The sequence below is a fragment of the Astyanax mexicanus genome, chromosome 19 (genome assembly GCF_023375975.1).
Source record: "Astyanax mexicanus isolate ESR-SI-001 chromosome 19, AstMex3_surface, whole genome shotgun sequence".
NCBI classification, from domain to species: domain Eukaryota; kingdom Metazoa; phylum Chordata; class Actinopteri; order Characiformes; family Acestrorhamphidae; genus Astyanax; species Astyanax mexicanus.
The window spans coordinates 27,246,560-27,271,042 of NC_064426.1; the positions used below are offsets into that span (position 1 = coordinate 27,246,560).

Consider the following 24,483-nt stretch of genomic DNA (forward strand, 5'->3'; position numbering starts at 1 on the left):
GGAGAGGTGGTGATGGATCGTTGTCTTTGCGCGTGACACACTTCACATTTGTGGAACACAGTTTCGGGGTAAGAGCTGTCACTCAGATTTACTGCATGAATTCAAGTTTGTATTTTGAGTCACGAGCATAATCATTTGTGGATAGGTGAGATGGCATTAATCGTCTGTTTGTCATCTGTTTAGCATCTTTTTTGTCTTACCCAGAAAAAATGTATAGGAATTAAGTGAAATGTGTGTTTTAATATTAAACAGTATATTAAATGTCATTATATAATTGGTAACACTCATAGTAGTCTTTAAGAATAAGGGTAATCTAATTTATTTGGCACATCTTTTATTTTAATTTAAATTCCTTTAATACAGATAGCATCTTGGAAACAAATGGACAATTGTCATTGGATTGCAGTAGCTTTGTGCTTAGACCCCTAAGGAGAATAATGCCTGTGTGTGTGTGTGTGTGTGTGTGTGTGTGTGTGTGTGTGTGTGTGTGTGTGTGTGTGTGTGTGTGTGTGTGTGTGTGTGTGTGTGTGTGTGTGTGTGAAACGTTCCACACACGCACGTAGCCTAAAGTAACAACAATACTGTCCTCAGTATTAGAAGTGATGGCAAGTTCGATTCAATTTGTGAACCGATTCTTTTTCAGTCAACAATCAATGAATTCATTGTCAGATTTAGCTATTTATCTCTTATTTACATTCTACAGACCGAAATAAAAACGAATATATAATGGTACTACAATGTTGCTGCAATTTTATTACGACTATTTTATTTATTTAATTTTATCATATACAGCTCTGGAAAGTCCACTTCTGTTTCTGAATCTGTTTTTCTGATTTTGCTATTCATAGCAAATAATGCAAAGAAAACAAGTTCATATTCATAAAGTCCAGAAATCAATATTTGGTGGAGTAACCCTGGTTTTTAATCATATTTTTCATGCATCTTGGCATGTTCTCCTCCATCAGTCTTACATACTGCTTTTGGATAACTTCATGCCACTCCTGGTGCAAAAATTCAAGTCAATTCAAGTCAAGTCAAGCAGTTCAGCTTGGTTTGATGGTTGTGATCATCCATTTTCCTTTTGATTATATTCCAGAGTTTTTCAATTTGGTAAAATCAAAAAAACTCCTCATTTTTAAGTGGCCTCTATTTTTTTCAGAGCTGTATATTTAGCTAAGTGAACAGACACCATTAAAAACAATGCAATACGTAAATGAATTATTTGTTGAATCAATGGATTTGTGTGAGTTAAATAATGCTATAGTTACCTAATACGAACTGTTTTTTATCTCTTAACTATTTTTAAGTTAAGAGTAAGCTAAGTTGGTGTAAAGTTGTAAATACAAACGGTAAGCGACTTCAGTGAATCGATTCGCCTGGAGTCGGTTCTTGAGAACGAGTCGCGCGCTCGAGCCGCTGCTCCACCGCTAGTTATTAGTAGTGAAACTGTCAGAAGGTCGCGTGGCCGTGCGCTGAGCGGAGGCGGCTCGCGAGCGATGCTGTGCTGAGGGACCCGAGCTAAACACATAAATAAACACCTATTTTACCTCAGATAGACGGAGAATTAGGCTAATAATGGTAGTTTATAGAGATACATTAAAAATAGGCGGGAGATCCGGCGAGGCTCGCTGAATGGCTGCTGTTTCCTCACAGCTGCTCGGTTTATCAGAGAGACATGCCTTTAGACGCCTCCTGTCTCTGAGCGGAGGGACAGGGATCCGGAATCCGCTCTAAACTAAACGGGGGACACGAGAAGAACCGCCGCTAATGAACCAGCATGAGTTTCGACTCGGCGAGCTGCTCTGAGGTACCGTGAACCTGTGAACGGGGGGCAGTTAGTTAACTACCCGGGGGAGCCAAGAGCCGCGGGCTGCTGGGGGGCAACTCTTCTTCCTATAGTAATCTTCACAGACTCGCAGAGCGGTAAGACCCTGGGTGTTGTGTGTGCTCTGTTTGTCTGCTTGTGTGTTTTTCACAGCAAAACCATGTGTTACATTTAACGTTATCTGAATCATTATCATGAGTCAATCCTATAAGAACACATTCAACACTGAGGACCTTACCTGTAATACCTGTATTTAATAATTAATTACTGGAGGTCAGAAAGGAGAAGTTCAGCAAATACTAAAACTCTACTCTATTATAAAAACAAAATCTAATAAAAACACATACACTGTACAATATTTACTCTTTACTTACAGCTCTGAGAAAAAAAAAAAAAAGACCACTCCACTTTCTGAATTAGTTTATTTGATTTTGCTATTTATAGGTTTATGTTTGAGTAAAATGAATATTGTTAATATATTCTATAAACTACAGACAACATTTCTCCCAAATTCCAAATAAAAATATTGTAATTTAGAGCATTTATTTGCAGAAAATGAGAAATGATTGAAATAACAAAAAATATCAGACCTCAAATAATAAAAAATAAAAACAAGTTTATATTCATAAAGTTTTAAGAGTTCAAAAATCAATATTTGGTGCAAAACCCTGGTTTTTATTACAGTTTTCATGCATCTTGGCATGTTCTCCTCCACCAATCTTACACACTGCTTTTGAATGTTCAGCTTGGTTTGATGGCTTGTGATCATCTATCGTCATCTTGTTATATTTCAGAGGTTTTCAATTAGGTAAAGGAAAGAAACTTAATTTATAATTAAAAATAATTACTCATTATTTTTTTCCAGAGCTGTATATGCTACACATTTAACACCGTCCACCCATGTGCAGTACTGTAGCTAACTGTGTAGCCTACTACTTACTATGTGCAATATATAACCCTAGCTATCTATTTAAAATGTTCATTATCCCCATTTATTATGCACAAAGTACAATCTATTTAATCTCACAGTGTGAGAATTAATGATGGTGTTAGATAAGTGATTCAACTAGTACTATTAACATTTCTTTAATAAAACTGATTAATACATTATTACAATGTATTTACCCAGCTGGCATTTCAAGTAGAATCAATACTGTACAGCTACAAACAAAGGGCTAAAAAACACTTCAAGTAGCTAAAACTAAAAAATCCACTAGAAATGGTTAACAGTGTTGACAATAAACTTACATCACTGCAGTATAGCTGAGTGATTTAACATTTGATCTCAAAAACAAATAGAACATGAACAATCCTCCAGGAATGGTAAAGAATTGGTGGCAAAGTAAAAAGCATTTACTGCAAATTAAAGGTAAACCACTTTTTCATCTCTCTATCCAACCGTTTTCTGAGGTTTTAAGGTTGAGGACATTATGTTGATTCAGTGTTAAAATTTTAATGTTTGCACAACCCTTTATCATTAAAAGTTTCAACATTGAAACAACAACAGACATTACTTCAACCACGTAAAGTCATGTTTCAATCAAATTAAAGGATGTTTAAGGGTGTTTTTTCCACCAATAACAGTGAAACAATGTAATACAAATGAACAATGATGGACTTTTTTAACACTGTCCACCCATGAGCAATAAAACTACTGTACTGTTTAGGCTACTATGTGCAATTTATAAGCTAGCTTTCCAATTACTGATTATTGCTTTACTGTTGTGCTATGTGCAACATTCCTCCATTTATTATACTGAATGTAGAACAATCTATTGAATTTCACTGTGTGCAATTGTATTATATTTAACAATTGATTTGTTATTTATTTACTTTTACTTTTTGATATGCAATATCACTGGATACTGCTTAGTACAATACATATATAGGTTACATACACACATACATAAATACATTGGAACAATGTTTCCTCTAATATTATAGTTTTATGTATATGTTTTATTTAGTAGATATTTAGACAAATGTATGTTTTCATTTTTTTATTATCTAATCTTAAAAAAATATTAAAATATAATTAAAAAATATATATTACTACAAGTATTACTACCCTCGAAGCTTCAAGTTAAACCTAAAGTAGCAAGCTTCACATAATAAACATGTCTTTGGCTGCATTTGGTTTAAGAGTGAAATTGTGTGAATTAGATTTTTTTGTACTGAACGTCTCTTTAATTCAGAGCTGAGGGGTTTGCCGTATTTATAATTGTCCCTGACTGCCCCTCAGTGTCGACGTGTCTGTGGTGATAAATCTGAGTAACTATTCTTAGTCTATCTGATGAGTTTTTCGCGCCACGCTGCGTGACGTCTCGCTGTGCTGTAGAGGCTACCCGTGGAAGGTTCACGCGCTCCAGAACGGAGCAGAGCGGCGCACGTGCGCAAATTGGGGATATTTGGCGGGAAAAAATCTCACCTTGTTTCTGTCAGTGTTTAACTGAATTCAGCCTGAAACAGCTTCAGTAAAGAAGACATAAAGGAAGGGAAGGTGGCTTAACGTGTATATGATGGTAAATCACTTATTTCACTGTTGTTTTTTTTATTTGTTTAATGTATGTACTTATTTATTAATGTATTTATGTTTAAATTGCTTATTTTGCCTGACCACCTGTTTATGGAAAGAGTGTTGACACTCACTAATATATTCAGGTAATTCTATTTAAAAAATATGTAAATAACGAAACAACAATAACATAAACTACAATACTACTACTACTACTACTACTACTACTAATAATAATAATAATAATAACAATAATAATAATAAGCACACACTGATACTGATTATGATTTATATTATTACTGCTTATAACGATAGCTATTCAATTAAAATTTTGTCACTGTTAAACCTTACTATCTTTAATATGGCAAACACACAGGAGAAGGAAATAAGTCTTAACTTTCACAAACTTTGATGTAAAAAGATTGTATTCAATTTTGGAGCATTTCTATTGGTCCATTCATTAAGAAAATTTCTGAACTTTATTATTATTATTATTATTATTATTATTAATTTTATTAACAATAACAAAAACACAAGTGCTACTACTAATTCTACTACTACTACAACAACTACTACTACTACTACTACTATTACTAATAATAACAATAATAATAATGTTAAAATGAATGGTTCAGCACATTCCACATTAGCATACACATACTAATTATGATTCATGTTATTATTACTTATAATTATATCTATTAAATTAAAATGTCACTGTTAAGCAAAAGCTTATATCTACAAAATGGCAAACAGGAGAAGGAAATATACCTTAACTTTCACAAACTTTGCTGTAAAAAGGTTTGATTGCATTTTAAGTCATTTTGGAGTATTTGTATTGGTTCATTCATTATGAAAATTTCTGAACATTATTATTATCATTATTACTTTTATGAACAGCAACAAACACTGAAACTGCTAGTCTACTTCTACTTTTACTAATACTACTACTAATAATAGTGCTACTAATAATAATAATAACAACATTAATAATAATAATAATAATAACAACAATATTAATAACAACATAGCTATTAATTCACCATCATTCTACCATTTCCTCAGTTACTATCCTTTTTCCATTTCATTTGCTACTTTTAGTATGTTGATTAGATCTTCACTATCTATCTAGTGGCTTTATTTTCTGCACTCTTTAAACCCCTTTTAACACTGCTCTTCTTCAATTCATTCATTATATAATTAATGCTGTGTGAAGTGTTACCTTGAGTTCATCAGCGCTAACAGTTTATGTTATTTATGTCGGTTAGTCAGACTGAAATCTTATCACTGTGTGGGATGTAATATACCAAGTCGCTTGTGACGCTGCAGTTATTACTGGTGGAGTTTCGGTTGTTGAATGTGTCTTGGAGAGGTGGATGTGTTTACACTGCTGTAGCATGTGTAAAATGCGATGCAGACTATGTTTATGGGTGTGTTTACACTTGATTTTATGTTGCTTGCCTTGGTTTATCCAGAAAAACCTTGATACTTAATTGACACATTAAATGACCAGATGTAAGTAGGGTTTGTATTGTTACTGTAAAAGCCTTGTATGTACAAAATGCCAACTTTACTTGAGATTTTTGACACGATGTAAGGCACAGAACTGGCAGATTCACATTATGTCAAAAAGTGAAAAATGAAAAAAAAAATACATTAAAACTTGGGGTGTGAAATCTAACTCATTCACACCTCAAGCTTTTTTTCTCCACAACCCACCCAAAATTATACATACACAATATAGACAAAAGTTTTAGGACACTTACTTGTCTACGGAGGGCTTGCTATAATATTTTGGGGCATTGCTGTAAGGATTTAATTGCATTCAGTGGCAAAAGTTTTAGTAATTGTGTGTGATCAGCAACCCACCTCGTCCCCCGACTGCATTTGGCATTGTACCAAAAGGATTATTTGCTCCAGAGAGCACTTCTCTACATGGACTAGACAAGCTGTGTTTGCGCATTTGCACATTTTTGACAGCAATAAGTGCAAATGTTTGCACATTGTGGAGTGTACCATGCATTTTTTTCCCCATATTGGCTGTAGCTCAGCAAGTGCTGGAATGAAGGGAATGAAAGGCCTCTGAAATCTGTATGCAAGCAAGGTTAAAGGTTAATCAAGGACTTTTAGAAGCATTCCATCAATAGCATTTATGGCGCGTGTGTGTATGTCTGTGTGTGTGTGTATATGTGTGTGTTTGTGTGTGAGGAGTTATTGATAAGAACGGCGAGGCAGCGTTTAAACATTGCATTACTGAATTCTGAATTTGCTGATACGCTTTTCTGCAGTAAGTGTGTGATAAGTATGTATTTATTCACTGCGTTCATGTATGCATAAATGCGCAACTGTCTGGGTACTGTTATGCATTTATTTCCACACATACTGCACACCAGTGTGTGTGTGTGCATTTATAAGTATTCATGTATTCACAATGGGTTTTCTTGATGGATGAGCACAGTCATTGCCTTGTAGCCTTGTTGTCCTTTTTCCGTCCTGTCTTTTTTATCTGTTTATTTATTTTTTATTCTTTACTCAGGCAGTTTTCCATCTCAGCAGCCGTACAGTAGTGTTTCCCTCAGAATCAGGGGACAAAAGAGAGGCAGGGAGATTGTGCTGCTCTGCCTGAAAAGAGACATGAGGGGCAGATTCTGTCCGGCAGGCAGTAATACACACACGGACACGCACGTGTACACATACACACACACAAATAAACACACACACACATACACACAAAATGAGGACAGACCGGTCCGTTCCAGTTGGTCAAGACCAGTTTGGACCACCCCGATTCAGAAGACATCTGACGGAGAAAGATTAGCTCATGCTACTGTGATGCAATGCTTTGTAGTAAATTACAGAGCAGTGCCGTGCTGTTTACTGTACAGTAGCAAGCCCTGCAGAAATAACACACAGGTATAAAAGCATCTGGGACTGGGGCCACAGTGATTAAGGGGCATATTGTGATATTTCTACACATTGCAAATCTGCGATATGCCTCAGAAGTAAGGATGCATGAGATCAGATGTGCACTTAAAATAATAATTTTCAGAGGTTGGGTTTAGACTTATCTACATGAATATTTCAAGTAGAGATAAACAAATAACAAAACAGCTAATTTAAACAGCTAATTTTATTTAAAAATATTTATTTAACACAACATTTTCTTAACCCAGCAGACAACAAAACACAGTATACCTCAGCAGTGCTATTTTATTCATGAATTTACTTCAGCAGTGGTACTCTAGTAACAAGTTTAGCTACCTCAGCAGTGCAGTTTTAGGCATATATTTATATCAACTGTGCTATAGTCATACATTTACCTGAACAGTTCTATTCTAATAAAAATGTATAATTAAAAGTGCTACTCAAGTCACATGTGAGTGAAATTTACACAGAGAAAGACTTGAAAAATATTGACTTAAAATAAAGAAGATCACACACTATTGCCCCAAATCAAATGTGTTCAAAGTAAAGAAGTGTGTGGTTTAGGATACAGGCATAAATTTCTCTGTAGAACAAGCTGTGCTTTGATTGCTGTTAATTTGTTTAACACACAAACACACAAACGTCTTTGGAATCATCAATAAATTAGTCAATAGATTAATTTTCTTATGCAAAATGTCATTATTAGAAATCCTTTCCTGGACAGTAGAGACAGTTACTTCAACAAAAGCAGAATAAACTCTTTTAATACCCTTTATTATACCTGAAAAGCAATAAATTAACAATCGTCGTAACCGTCATTGTTGATATATAATTTCCACTGTATAGTATGGTTAAAATGCAAACTGCACATGACAGAGAATGTAGAATATGGATAGTGTTTGTGTACATTTAAATATGATTCTCATCACTGTCTGGACTCCATCAGCCTACTCAATAGTTATTCTTGTAATACAGAAACACACAAGTGTGTAGACACCCTAACTGACCCACACGCACACCCACCCACCCACACATGCACACACACACACACCCACACACACTGTAGATGTTGTTGTACATGGATCCTCAGTGACATTCCCAGTGGGTAGGAGTCTCATGTGAGACTTTATTCCTGTTGAGTAGAACTGAGGTGAACCCCCATCACAGACACCCACACACACACACACACAGTATTGTTTGCCGTGGAGCATGAATACATATTCAGCTACAGTTGCTGAATGAGTAGTTCTTTGGTCAGTTTTAATGGTTTGTGACAGGAGTGGATGACTGAGAGCCAGGACACACTGAAATAGCCGAATCACACACATACACACACACACACACACGCACACACACACACAAGCCACTCTGATTTACAGCTTTCTTTCCCATGCCTGCCTAACATCATCTTGCTCAAAAGACACACACACACACACATTCCCTCTCTCTCTTTTACAGACTCACACATACTTGCACACACACATGCACACACACACATACACACACACAGAGGCTGATCTCTGATGACACAGGATGTGTGTCACAGTGTGGCGCACATGCTCGATCAGCTCAGACAAGGCTGGGGTCTGTCAGAGAGAGAGAGAGAAAGAAAGAGAAGACACACGAGAGAGAGAGAAAAAGAGAGAGAGAGACATATAGAGGGAGAGATAGATTAAGATATAAATGCACCATAGAAGCAGATAAAGAGGTCAATTCACACCATAAGAGAGAAGACACTTTCATGGGCTGCAGAGGCTTAGAATCAGAGTCTCAGTAATGAGCTTAATAGCGCTTGATGCAGTGTGGTGATGGGCATATCAGCCTCTGTACAGCATACCAGGGTTCAGTTCCCTGCTCAGGCAAGCACAGTACACTAAACCTGTCAGAGAAACGTAGGCAAGAATACTAATGATACATTCACCTACACTTTACACTTGATCCGTACATGCTAGTTTTAGGTCCCATGACTTGTTTCCCATGTCCATGTTTCAGGGTAGATAAAGAACACTGCACATTGTTCCTGCACAATTGTAGTCAGAAGCCACCGGTCACAATCAGTAACACCCATTGTGCTGTCCACTGTGGGTGGTAATGCTTTCTATGACATATTCATGGTATGCACTTAAACTTTGAAAATGAAATGTCCTATCCATTTGGCACTAGGGCTGCAACGATTAGTCGATATAATCGACAATGTCAATTATTTAAATTTGTCAACTACACATTTTATTGTCGACTAATCGTTAATTTATAAGAGTACCCCATTACACAAAGTGCTTGGGATAGAAACACAATAAGGAGATGGGAAAATGTCTCACTCACACAGTTTATACTCAACTCTAAAAGTGCCCAAACACAAAAGATTGCATATTTACTCACTAAATATCAGTACTTATCATGTTTAAACAACATCTGGACATTTAAATAGAGATGGAGGACATGGCAGAAATAATCTTTGACTAGTCGACTAATCAAAAAAACTATCATCAGTTTAGTCGACTGCCAAAATAATCATTAGTTGCAGCCCTATTTGGCACTTACTGTAAGGGCTGGGTATTGTTTTAATTTTTTTATACGGGTAGGGTACCTTGAATTCGGAACCGATACCCTTGTTTTGAACATACAAAAAGCAATAATTATTCTCACACAATGAATTTCTTTAACAGAAATTCTTTCACCAGGAGAGGCTGCCATACGTTTGGATCTTATTGAAACAAACAATGAACAATTTGATGGCACTTTATTAAGAACAAAAACAAAACTAAAGCATTACTTTAGCTGCTTAAACTACAAATATTATTCTAAAGCATATCAATGCGTTTAAGTTTTTAAGAGTTCTTTTTAAGGAATATCGCATTTGCTTGGCAAAAAATAATTATATTAGTGGTATCAATCACATACAAATTTATTCAAATCATGATAATTTGAATTATCATTGGGCAATAATAATAGTGTAGTGTGGTTTAGGTCTGGCAGAATAGATCATTTTGCACTGTATTATCATATCTCAGAGTAGAGAGAGAGAGGAAGATGGTGCGAGTAAGAGAGTGAGAGCAAGTGGTTGAGAGATAGAGCGAGTACGAGAGAGAAGGAGAGACAGCACAAATGAGAGCGATAGAGAGAGAGAGAGATAGACAGCATGAGCGCATAAGAGATTTTAGCTCAGTGTAAAATTAATGTAAATAAAAACAAGCACAATTTTTTTAGACCTTTCGGTACTCTGTAGTACAGAGAAAATTTGGTCTGTGCCTTTTTGGTATTAAATTTCCACACCCAGCCCTAGTCACAGTCAGGCCTCGCTTAGACTCGATAATTTATGTTGCCTTGCCATGAGAGTGCTGTCCAGTGTTCATCTCTCTCACAAGATAACACCTCAACTTTTACAGGACAGTGTTAGTGTTTTCAAGCCATTCCCTAAGGAAACACTTCAAGATCAGATTAAATACTGTCCCGTAACTTTTGGCACATCATTGCATTTATCACAGTGGTTTAGTATCTTCATTATGTCTATGAGATAAAGACATTATGGCTGTCTGAAGAGTGTGTGTGCATGATTAAGCCTGAGAGTTTCACTCAATTAAGCATCTTTAATGCCATCAGCAGTTGCCTAAAAAGAACTACAGAGTGAAGAAGGCATGAGGAAGATGGAAGAAGACTACTTTTACAATACTGAGCATGTATCCTACATTCACCCTCATTCTCATAACTCATGGTTTACTCTCACATTAGTCATAATTTGCCATTATCTCACTTTATATGACTATTATTCTGCTGCATTCTCGTTATCTCTTACGCTATACGGGGTCAGCCAGAGAGGGAAGGGATTCCCTTGAATCTTAAGTCTTATCAAGGCTTCTTCCTTTTGATATAAGGATTTTGGCTTGCACAAACTAGGCATAGATTTCTGTGACCTTCATTTGTGACAGCATCCATCATGAAAATGCACTACATACTGTAAATGTACTTTAATTTAATTGTTGATCATTCTATTAATGTTTATCTTTTTATCTAATGTGGATTATTTGTTAACCAATGTGTTAAATATTTAATATAATTAAAGAAGCTGAGAGTGGGGGCAATATAAAAAATACAGAAATATAATGTCAGTTTCTATATCTTTTGTTAAAACTATATTCAGATCTTCTCGTGTTTTTAGTGTGGCTTTAATTCTGTCACTTTCTTGTCCCGTTCCATGTCTCTGTGGTATCTTTCTCCTCTGTGCCTGTATTCTTTTCCCACGTGCTCCCCTGCACATGGCCCTGTGTGCTGCTCCGTGTCTGCCCTAGCCATCTTCCCCTCGTGACTATCTGTAGCTCCGCCCCCTTGTTACCTGTCCCCAGGTGTTTCCTGTCTCTTTCCCACCTCCGCGTCTCCCTTGCTGCAGCACCCTGAAAGTGACAGTAACACTGATGTGATTATTGGTTTGAAACTTGAATAGTTCTTGACCTTTCAGAATATTCAGTCCACTTAATGTGTGTGAACTGTTTTGGGCTTTGATGGCCTCAAAAAACTTGAAATTTTAGAGTAGTGGAGAAAGATTAGACAGTTTATTCATTCCCAAAGTGGATCTATATGACAATATGAAGGTCATTTAAGGGAACTCACTCGCTCGCTTAACTGTATCCCAAAACAGAAAACAAATTTACTTTACACTTAAATTAAATTACAGATGAAATCCTTCTCTGACCACCTTTGATTGTAATCCGATCACAGTGTGTCTTGGGGTTGTTTGCACCTGGGTTTCATGCTGTTAGATCCTCTTCTGCATTTAAAAAAGACAGATACTTAATTTTTGATTACATTTGGATCACAGTGGGCCTTGGTTGTGTCTTTTTATGTGGCTTTTTCAGGACTGGGTTCTGTTTACACTTGTCACTAGTATGCGTCCCTAGTATGACCAGATTTTGCTTTCCCCCATGAATAACTAATTGAAACATACTTACTTTCCAATCTTAATCAGCTCACAATGTGTTTTGAGGGGTGTTTACACCTGGCTTCTTCAAGCGAAATCTTAGCATGAACCAGTCACCAAGAGCACAAGAGTCTGAGCCAAGATTAATTCGTTTTTGACATTGTAATCATTTGGTCTGGTTAGATTTAGTTTGTCACTAAAATTACTAAGCCACATTTTCACCAACAAAAGTAGGTACCTGTCCATTTTTCAGTTGATCTAGACTAACATTTCTTCTTTTTGTCATACCAAATTTTGGTCCTTAGTTCTGCACTTTGGTTCACAACACCTTTCACACCTACTTTTCTGAATCCTGATTTGAACGGTGAAAGTGAAAGATAGAAAATTTGAACTAAATTTCAGTTGTTTCATAGCAGTTTCCAAGTAATTGAAACAGTTGGATTCTTCATAGGCTCTTTATTTATTTCTCTCTCTCTCTCTCTCTCTCACTCGCTCTCAGTCAGCAATATTGCTACTAGCATGATGACAGAACTCTTGTTACATCACAACACGAGACAAGTGTCCTCCGTCGCACAGGGGGAAAAGCGTTGGTGAGAGTGAGAGTTTGTCTCTCCAAATTTGTAAAACGTCCTTTCCCCCTTGCCTTTTCCCTTAGTCTCGTTCTAAAGGGGGTATCATTCACCCATGGCTGGGTTTCCATGGCCACGAGGGACGAGCCAATCAGAGCGCAGGACCACCATGTGTTTCAGACGAGGAGAAGAGCCCGCTGGCGACACAGATGCTAGCATGCTAATGCTAACCCAGCATCCTTCTGTCTCCTCCTCTCTGTCAACTCTCCTTCATTTGCCTCCTCTCTCGCTACCCCGTCGCACTCCGTCCTAATCCGCTGTGCTCTCTCTGCTGCTTCTTGTGCCCTTCTGCTGTTTTAGGCAGCCTAATGCTTTTCATAATGTGTTCTTGTTTGTCACTGTTTCTCTCCTGCAGGGAAGATATGAATAATGAGAGAAAGTAGAGATGGGCAGAATGAGGGAGGGCAAGAAAGAAAGAGAGAGAGAGAGAGAGAAAGTTTCCCCTTAGACAAACAAGTGCTAACTCAACATGTTTAGACAGTCAGAAGGAGATTTCGGTTAGGAATGTAACTGCTCTCCCCTCCAGACGTGTGCGTCTGCGCCGGAGAGAGAGTGTATTTATAACGGCTGTGTGAGGGAGGGAGGGAGGGAGACAGAGACAGAAACAGAGTTTGGAGAGTTTAAATGTCGTCTATCAGAGCGAAGAGCAGAGCAGGCAATGTAAATATTTTTCTAGCCTCACAGCGACAAGATTTTCACTACAGCATGGAGTCATAATCCCTGGAAACAGTCTACAGTTATTGGTGAAGTTTATGCTGGGGACAGGGTCCCTCCGTTTCTTGAGAAGTCTGATCTTGTCCATTGCCTATTAAAGCTGTAGTCTGGTAAAACTCTTTGATATATTATCTTGTAACAGAAACCTCTTAACTTTAAAAATAACTACTAAACTTCTTACATACATACATGCATACACATTATCCCAGAACCGGACATCCGGAGCAGCTGTAAATGTGAACTCAAATATCCCTAGTGCAAAATCTGGGCAAGGTTCAAATGAGCCCATGTGAAGGGCTGGGTATTGGTTTTAAAAATTTTAATACCAATACAATACTTTGAATTTGATACCGATACCCAAACAATACTTTTTCCGATACCTTGTAAATGTAAATTGTAACCAAAAATATAAAAACGGGTTACTTATTCCAAACAACTTATTTATTTAATAGCCGACATGATTTAGGTAGTACAGAGATATTTCAGTCAGTGCCTTTTTGGTTTCAAATTTCTGTACCCAGCCCTATGTGAGAATAGGGCAGGTAATTTTCCTGAGAATTCAAAGTTAGTCTTTTGCCTGTGCTACACAGGCACCACCCCTTGCCTCAACAACACAAAACAAGTGTAAACACAAAAATGCTATCTTCAGCTGGAGCATCTCTGAATAGAGTCTGGACCCAATTCTCTGGACATCTAAGAGTTTAAGAGAGATATACAGTACCAGTAAAAAAGTTAGGGATGTTATTTAGAATCATGTAGTAAACTTGATTAAAAAAGTGTTAAACAAACCAAAATACTGTAGGTGGCTTTCACCTGGGGTGCTGTTAACTTGTGCTTTCTGAGGCTGGTAACTCTGATGAACATACACATCATAACATTTTTGATGGTCTTTGCAACTGCACTTAAAGATACTTTCTGGAAGATCTGGAAAATCCAATTCACTGATCTTCATTTCTTAAAGTATTTTTTTCTTTTCTTAGTTGAGTAGTTTTTGCCATAATATGGACTAAATTAATATGGGTCTGCAATTAAGTTTGGCCACGGGCCAGATATTTTTCAAGCCATTATGTGGCGGACCACAAAAAAAAAACTGTTTAGGAAAATAAAGTGTAATGGGATGGAGTGCTACAGACCAGTAGCTCTCCAGCCCAGAGGGCTGTTGAACCCAATTGCAGAACATTCGATTTCAAAGATGGTAAACCCAAGTAGATCTCCCGATCACGCGGGATCGAACCCGTGCCGTCAGGGTCCCGGTCCAATACACTACCACTGCCCCAGCTAGTGAATTGGGACACGGCTGGGGAAAAACGCCTTTATAAGGAGATACGGAACCCAAGAACGAGCGGAAAAACAAGAATGGACAGAAACTAAAGTCATACCAACTCTACCTCTTCATAACACAGCTGATGCTCCCAAACACATTAAGAAATTCAAATTATTAACTCTTTATGAGTTTAGCACAGCTGTTAACTGAAAACCATTCCAGGTGACTCTACCTCATAAATCTGACTGAGAAAATCCTGCCAAGATGTGCAAATCTGTCATCTAAGTGAAAAGTGCTTAATATATAAATCATATTCTGGTTTGTTTAACACCTTGTTCTTCATAGTTTTTATTCATAGTTTGGATGACTTTAGTATTAATCTACAATGCATTTTTTTTAGTTTAGGGTGTGTCCAAACTTTTATCTGGTAGTGTATTAAAAAGCCACAAATGTTTTTGCACAATTTAAAAATACTTTTTAGCATGCTCAATGCAAATTACACATTCTTCCCAAAAACCTTTAGACTGTCAATTCGTCTTTGCAGAGCAATAATTAATGTTTTAGATGTTAAAATCATTTTTAGAGTTAAAGTTCTATAGTGTATAAGAGCATAAGAGTTGTTTAGTGTTGTCTTGCAGTAACAGACAAATAAAAATGCTGGATTCAGAATGCAGATATCTGAAGCTAAGAATACAGAAATAGCAGGAGCTTCCAGATCGGCTAGCTGAGAATAACACAAAATCTTTCTCTGATATTTCTAATAATAAATGGGTTTTGAAAAAGCCCTATTATCCCGAGCTCTGTGTGTGCGTGTGCCAGTGTGTGTGGCTGCAGTGTCATATAAGTAATTGTGCCTCTCCGGAGAAGTATTATTGTCTCAGAATTTATTGTCTCCTTGGAACTGAGATTGTTCGAGTCTAATCTCTGGTTTCATTCCTAGACGACTATTATTTAGCGAAAGTGAGGTGATGGAATCATTTAATCCCTTGTGAAGTAAAGTACGTATATATAATTGCTGTGTGCACTCTCCCTCTCTCTTTGCTCACACACACACATACACACACCTAGATTTGAGGCTTAGTAGCTCAGATTTTGGAAAAAAATCCCTCCAGTGGCAATCCATAGTTTCCATGGAGACTAAAATATCCCCCCAACCCCTACCCCCTATACTTGCCGTGTCTCTCCTCAGAACATCAACATCGTCCTCTGGCTCTTTCTTTCTTTTTTTATTTATTTCTGTTTATATCTGTAACTGCACATTCCTGGGAGAGAAATTACAAATCAGAGTAAAGAGGCTATTAAACTCTACAATTTTACTGGGTGGTGCATTGGAACATGTAAAATGTTGATGAGTTTAAGGACAAAAGTTTGTTTGTATCAAATTTTATGTAAACAGACACATAATAACAATATGAAATTGTATCAATAATTTTTGTCTTTTCTTTTTATTCCATGCAAACAAGTTTGGATTTACTAGTCGGACTGTAGCTCTGAGAGTTCAGAAATAGCAAGCAGTAGGGGTGTGACGAAACACACATCTCGGGAGATAAAAGTATGTAGGTACTGCAGCTGGTTTTAAACCCAAAAAATTCACTCCTGTATGATTTCACATGAGTCTCTTCATACCTTACAACTTTTGTCACAATCCCACCAGTGAGGGATCTTTATTCAACTGGCAATCCCTCCTGAGGGTTATATACAATATGGCAACCTATGACTGAATCTCTATGGCATGCTTTTGCATCGTTTCAACTCATTGTCTCCATGTTTGTCCACGACTCTGTGTTTCTCTGCAGTTTAAACCACAAAGGCTGAAGAATGTGTGGGTAGGCACATGAGGTTCGGCGGACCACAGAATTAATGAAACACAGAATAATCTGTTAATGTGTTTTTCTCACAATAAGGTGCACTTTAATTCCTTTAATTTTCCAAAAAATAGTCAGTTCACCTTATGATCCAGTGCGCCTGCTGCAAACCCCGGCTAACACTGCTGGAAAAGCATTAGCATTACCTGCTAACCATGCTAGTTCTTTAGCCGTTCAGAGGTGAGTATTATCAGCCTGCTGCTAACCCCGGCTAACACTGCTGGAGCAGCATTAGCATTACCTGCTAACCATGATAGTTCTTTAGATGTTCAGAGGTGAGTATATTATCAGCCTGTTGCCTGCTGATAACCCGGCTAGCACTGCTGGAGCAGCATTAGCATTATCCACTAACCACGCTAGTTCTTTTGCAGCTAAGAGGCGAGTATTATCAGCCTGTAGCCTGCTGCTAAACCCGGCTAGCACTGCTGGAGCAACATTAGCATTACTTGCAAACAATGCTAGCTCTTTTGCAGCTAAGAGGCGAGTATTATCAGCCTGTAGCCTGCTGCTAACCCTGGCTAGCACTGCTGGAGCAACATTAGCATTTCTTGCAAACCATGCTAGCTCTTTTGCCGTTCAAAGGTGAGTATTATCAGCCTGTAGCCTGTGTGTTTACTCTGTTAAAACAAGCTACCTGGGACAAATGGCTACCTAGTATAGGACTAGCTTACCGGAACACTAAGGTTTCCTCAGTGTAGCACTGTCAGCATCATTAGCTAACCGCTAGCCTTAATGGGAATTTGCAAATTATAGCTTACTGTAAATAAACAGAAGCGCTTTACTCACCCAAATAAACAGTTTTCAGGAGAGAAATCTGTGTAGTCATCAAGCGCTCGTTTGACTTTAAAACTTACTTAAGACCTGCTGAATTATAAGGAAAATATGCCGAACAGTCCTGACTGGTGTCGTATAATGCGCCTTATAATCATGTGTGCCTTGTGTATAAAAATAGGCATTTATTGATAGTGCTTTTTATAATCCGGTGCACCATATAGTGCGAAAAATACGGTATATGTCTGTCTGCTCGAGCGGCTCACTCGAACAGAACAGCTCTGCAGTTTTACACCATAATGATCAAAAATTTGTATAGATACCTGTGCAAAAGTCTCGCAAAACACATTTAACACCTCACAAAAAATATTGTGCAGTTTTAATTTCAGCAGATGCAACAAATGCCTTAAGCTGTTGTTGTGTCAGGTTCAGCAGAACTCTTGGGGACACAACTGCTGTACACACTGTCCAAAAAAATGAAAATTAGAACAAAGGAGTGATATTATGACAGATAAGGACAAAGAACTGTGAAAAAAATAATAAAGAAGATGGTGGACTGAAAAATAGAGTTGGACTAAGTTCGCAGTTAATTCCTCTCACTTTTGTTTTTTCTATCCTTACCCTCTGCTTTTCAGAACACATGAAAAAAACGGAGGAAGAAGAAAACTAAATAAGTGATAACTGTTGCTATTTACTGTGTTAATGTGTAAATATATTTAACATTTTTGAATTTAGAGTTTAATCAGATGGAAATTCACAATATAGTAGATCAACATAATCATTTCTTTGTAGCTCATCAGTTACATTGGTGTGTAAGGTTATTTACCTAATAAACAAACAACAAATGTTTGGAATGCCCACTGAGAATATTACTCTGCTTTTAATGACCGGATTAGTGGATGAAGTTATGGTCAATTTCCTTAAAATAAAAAAGCCTGTTTGTGACTGTATCTGTTCAGTTGAGTATGCATGCTTTGCTAACAGCCATAAGCACATAAGAGAGAAAATGGCAATTCTGGGGCCCAAGCAGTTTTTGCGTCGCCTCTAATGCCTGCGAGGATGTTCAGTTCTTGTTCTTGGCTGCCTAGCTTGTAGTAAAATTAATCGAGAATCAGTTAATTGAGCGTTTAATTAGTGAATGAAAGACACAAATGAGCGGGAGGTCGCTGCTCTCATTTGCTGTGTGATTTCTGCAGCTTACTGTCTAAAAAAGAAAAGATACTGTAGGTGCAACCAGTAAGAAGAGGCATGCATCCAGGGCTTGGCCGCATGACACCAGACAAAGAAATTTGTAAGGAGATTTACAAATTACTCCAATCAATACAGTAATCCTATTTAGTGAAAGAGAGAAAGAGAGGGTGATAGAGAGAGGTAGAGGCAGAGATAAACTGAGGCATTTTGTGTGTCCTGGGGCTTTTTTCACTTTAATTCTTTTAATTCAGCCTATTAGCAGAACAACCACTGCTAGATATTTGCTAAACCCTCATTAGCAACCCTCATTCGAGTGCATGTGCAGGCATTTGCTTTCCTGTGCTTGAATGCTTGCATAAGCAAACTGTACACAAGAGCTTTAAATGAACGTCCCGGACCGTTCATTGGTTTACTCTCATTTGGACTGTCAACATCAACATCATGCTAGGTGGAGGGACTTTGAGTAAAAATAGAAGCGATCAGAGGAAAATGAAGGGTACCCAACTGAGGCTAATTGAGGTGAAGACTGATTCCTGGGCTCAAAGCCTACCGTCTGTTCAGTATGACCTGCTACACTAGGGGATGTTGGTAGGAGGCTTCTTGTAGGTATGGTTTGGGGTTGGGAAGAGTTGGGGTGTGTCCTCATCACCACCTGGTATGCTCTGATATCTTAACACATTTTGCATCTTTTATTGATTTTTTTATGCAGCTTAAATTGTATTTTTATGGATGTGTCAATATGACTTTACAATAAATCAACAGAGGGAGCTCTTCACACTGCAGATTATGCTCATATAAAATCACTAGGCTGGATGTAGAGTGAGGCAGAGCATGGTGGAGCAACCGAAAAGGTCCTTCGTGGAGTTTGAACTAATGTAAGATCCTTATTTTTCACATTTTCACAGGACACCCAACAGCATTATCACACATCACATTTTTTGTTTGTATCATACAATACACCAATGATTGCAGGTCTCTCTCTGATGATGTTTCAGTACCAGGTTCTAGATATAAGCTCAATAATGCTGGATTTGGGGGAAAAAAGAGAGCCATTTTTGTGAGAAGGAAACTTAATGTATAATAACTTCCTTGACTAGTTTATACTACATAATATTGATGCAAACCAGAGGTTATGTACGATATAGACAAAAATACTCCAAAAAAGATGCTCCAAAACTGTTATAAAACCTAATAAATAAGGACACATTAGTTTCAACTCCTAAATACAGTTTTCAGCACTTGACTTGAATGCACTCGCTAAGAAGTACCGTATTTTTTGCACTATAAGGCCCACTCAAAATCCTTTAGTTTTCCCAAAAATCATCAGTGCGCTTTATAATCCGGTGCGCCTTATGTATGAAATGTACCAGTCAGGTTGTAAGTAGCAGTAAAGCCACTCCACTGAAGTGCAGCATTATACAGGAGTTTTAGTTTAGTTCTCCAGCAGTATTAACATTAGCCACTAACTGTGCTAAACACTAGCTCTTTAGCTGTCCAGAGGTAAGTATTATTGGACTGTAGCCTGCTGCTAACCTTGGCTAGCACTGCGGGAGCAGCATTAGCATTAGCCGCTAACCACAACACTAGCTCTTTTGCCGTTCAGAGGTGAGTATATCAGACTCTAGCCTGCTGCTAACCTCGGCTAGCACTGCGAGAGCAGCATTAGCATTAGCCGTTAACCACAATACTAGCTCTTTTGCCGTTCAGAGGTGAGTATATCAGCTGCTAACCTCGGCTAGCACTGCGGGAGCAGCATTAGCATTAGCCGTTAATCACAATACTAGCTCTTTTGCCATTCAGAGGTGAGTATATCAGACTCTAGCCTGCTGCTAACCTCGGCTAGCACTGCGGGAGCAGCATTAGCATTAGCCGTTAACCACAATACTAGCTCTTTTGCCGTTCAAAGGTGAGTATATCGGATTGTCTTTTTAAAACAAGCTATGTGAGACGAACTGCTAGTTGATATCTCCCTGGTTTATCGGAACACCCAGTGGCAAAACCTGCCGAATTAGAAGGAAAACATGGCAACAAATGCACCTTATAGTCCGGTGCGCCTTGTGTATGAAAATAGAGCAGAAAACACACATTTATTGATAGTGTGCCATATAATAAGGTGCACAAAAATACAATAGAGTCCTACCATACACTACCACACTCTACCTCACTCTACATCCAGCCTAGTTATGTCATGTGGGCATAGTCTACTGTATGAAGAGCTCCCACTGCAGGCACTGATGCAGGTGGGCAATGCAATTTTATGCAAGTTTGCTGTTACTCATGATGTTATCACAGCTCTGACAACGAGTTTAATGTAAAACTAACTATATGAAAAATGTGATTAAAAAAAGTGTCGTGTGTGATGATAGGTTCGTCCATATTAATGTTAATCATAATCCAGCATTACATTTTTAAGTAAATGGTCCAGCTTCCCAGCTGTAGATGAGATGTTGTCTGTGGCCACTCATTCTAACAGAATCACATGATTTTATGGCTTGATATGCTATTGTTAATTTTAAAACCCCTTTTCTCTCTTTTCCTCTTTCTCTTTTTTGTATTTTGGCAATATAACATTTCCACCTAATTTTATCTGAATGTTTTATTTTAAATTCTGTTTTTTTTTTGTTCTATTAAGGTATTTTTTATCTACGTTTTTAACATTTGCAAAAGCTTGACTACTAGCACTATTATCATACAGAATATCTCATTTGTAAAGCCTTCATAATGACTGGACCATAGAATTTGACAAGTTATGTGAAATAAAATCTCATTACATTAAAATACACACAATTTAGAGTTGGATTCATTTAGATCCATATTAATGTAACATTTCTGACATATTCAACGCCATTATATATTTTTCTAGCTAAATAAAAACAGCTGTGCTCACAACACAATACATATTAATATGTTTCACAAATTTGACATCATATAAGATTTTTTAATCGTATTTTGTTTTGCTTACATTACAACACAGTAGAAGTCTCCTCTGTGTTCTTGATTTAGCGGAAAAGAGAGTGAAGGTAGAAACAGAGGATGCTGCTTCCAGTTCCGTGCAGATGGATGAATGGATGGATGAATGGATGGATGGATGGATGGATGGATAAAATAATTGAAGTAAACCCCCAACCTTCCCTCCCTCCCCCAAAAGAGACACAAAAAAACACACATATTTCTACAATGTGGGCAGTATATGTGCTAAGCTATGACTAAGCTGTGTGTGTGTGTGTGTGTTTGTTTGTTTGTGTGTGTGTGTGTGTGTGTGTGTGTGATTTCAGATAATAGGCTTGGCATGCAGGCCTTTATTTGTGTGTGTGTATTTGAGTATAAGTGTGAGTGTGCATTGGGGGGCAGTGCTGAGTCTTCTCTCTCCCCTCAGGCCTTTTTCAATTTGTGCATGCTTTGATGAGTGCAAGCCTGTGTGTGTGTGTGTGTGTGTGCGTGTGTGTGTGTGTGTGTGTGCGTGTGAGGCAAGGTTTAGCCTGTCTTCTCCATTTTAAGCCCATTCTTACCCCCTATGCTTAGTTTCGGCAGTGTCCATGTTTAACACTGACGTCTCTGCAGGCCATGTTTTAATGCAGTGTTTTCCTAATTTGTCTCTACACTGTAGAACATCTTCAGGTTTGTTTAAAAAAGCAGCGCCTTCACTTTACTAATTCATATTTACTTATTCTCGGCACCCCTTCAGAGATTTGGCACGATATTAGGGTGCTTTCTCGCGAAAGCTGGGCAATCTGATAATTTGTTTATTGTGAAAATTTAAATAGAGATGAATAAGTAGGCTATTGTCATCTATTAAACAACAGAAGAAGGAAAATTTGTTTTCTTCCAAAATATATGGATGAGGCTTCGAGTCGTCCAGCAGGCTAAGCGCTGCCACTATGATCAAGAGGTCGCTGGTTTGAATCCTGTTCATGCAGCTTCCCATCAGCTACTGGAGCCCCGAGAGAGCACAATTGTCCTTGTCCACCTTGTCTCTCTGGATGGGTAGATGTGCTGGTCTTCACCCTCCTAATTGGTCTTGTAAATTGGGGAGAAAATGGGATAAAAAATAAATATATACAACTCAACATTTCTCCCAAATTCCAAATAAAATATTTTCATTTAGAGCATTTATTTGCAGAAGATGAGAAATGGCTGAAATAATACAAAAGATGCAGAGCTTTCAGACCTCAAATAATGCAAAGAAAACAAGTTCATATTTATTAAGTTTTAAGAGTTCAGAAATCAATATTTGGTGGGATAACCCTGGTTTTTAATCACAGTTTCCGTGCATCTTGACATGTTCTCCTCCACCAGTCTTACACACTGCTTTTGGATCCTGGTGCAAAAATTCAAGCAGTTCAGCTTGGTTTGATGGCTTGTGATCATCCATCTTCCTCTTGATTATATTCCAGAGGTTTTCAATTTTGTAAAATCAAAGAAACTCATACTTTTTAGGTGGTCTCTTACTTTTTTTTCTAGAGCTGTATATGAATGGATCATAAAATAAATGAAGAAGGCAAAGTGGTTACTGTATTTTTGTGTTTATAAAGGAAATCTTTCTGAACATTTACTTTTTTTTACATCTTTACATTTTCTGAAAAATTTGAATGTTTTTTTGGGGACAGTTAACAATTCAGCACAGAGGAAGTGATGTAAGAACTGTAGTTTTTCTGCACCTTTTGGGTTTGGCCCTGCACACACTGATGTTTTGACCAGATCAGCGGATATTTTATGGCATATTTAATGATGTTTTTAAGAACACATAAACCAACCTCTGTGTCACACGGAAGCACGGAAAGCTTAATTTCCTTAATTAACACATTTCATCTAATTAATAAGTGTGAGTTATATATTCAGCACAACACAGTGCACAGTGCTTACTTAGAAAAAAAAACACTTCAGAAATGACCTTTGACCCTGCAGCTAAAAATCACAACCCAAATCTGCCTTAGTTTAATGGTTTGTAATTTGTCCACATCAGCTGTCCTGACATTTTAAAAGAAATTCTGTTAAAGTAGCTGAGTGGATTCATTAGTGGATTTATTAGAAGTGTCCACAAACATGTGAAGATATAGTGTAAGTGCCTATAGTGCTGAATATGCTGCAGATATGCTGAGCTGATAGGCACTTATGCTTACTGGCAATTAATTAAGAAACCAAACTGTGATGTTTTATAGCTTAAGAGCTGTAATATATGTTTTTTACTGATAGATAAAAGACGGTATAATGTTGTGGTTTGCAGAAGCTAATGTGAGATGATGTATCGTGGGAAAGCAGTGTGTTCTCCTCAGATCTAAATGAGGAGTTCAACTTAAGCAGCTCATTTGTTCGGCCACAGAGTACCATGGAGATGTTAGGTAACAACTATCATTGTTATCTAATCGTCATCCAATTTTGGGAAGGTTTTTGGTTTAATAACAGAATGAAATGGTCACTAGGAATAAAATCTCACAACATTTACATGCATTAAAGTTTCTTTAAGAACATTTTTCTTAAAGCTGTTGGTGGTGTTACGAAAAAAAACATGCCTCAATTAGCTCTACATACTGTATATCCTTCAGTTCTATCTTAAATTAACGACAAACAACTTTGTACCCGCTGAGTTGCTTCAGCATTGCCTGAGGTCAGAAAACCCTGTGGTTCCTCACTTAACCCATAGATGGCAATACAGACCTCACCACTAACCAGATACCCCTCATAAGAGTCCATAGCTCAGCCCATTACAGTGCATATTGGAAATGCAGTAGATCTAGCAAAGATAGCTAACATCATACTGAGGTCCACAGTGCAGTTTTTGTATGTAAATTCACAGGTACTTATAATTAAATAGTAAAACACTTACAGCTCTGGAAAAAAAAATAAGAGACCACTTAAAAATTATGAGTTTCTT

The 24,483-nt window shown here is 37.5% G+C and overlaps 1 protein-coding gene across 1 annotated transcript in view; it reads left to right on the top strand.

The window, feature by feature from the left end:
- Positions 1-1,457: 1,457 nt before the first annotated feature.
- Positions 1,458-24,483, top strand: part of gjc1 (gap junction protein gamma 1) — a 51,484-nt gene continuing 28,458 nt past the window's right edge. Inside the window, exon 1 of the mRNA XM_007256295.4 lies at positions 1,458-1,923. The gene's annotated coding sequence lies outside the window, so the exon portion shown is untranslated. The remainder of the gene's footprint in view (positions 1,924-24,483) is intronic.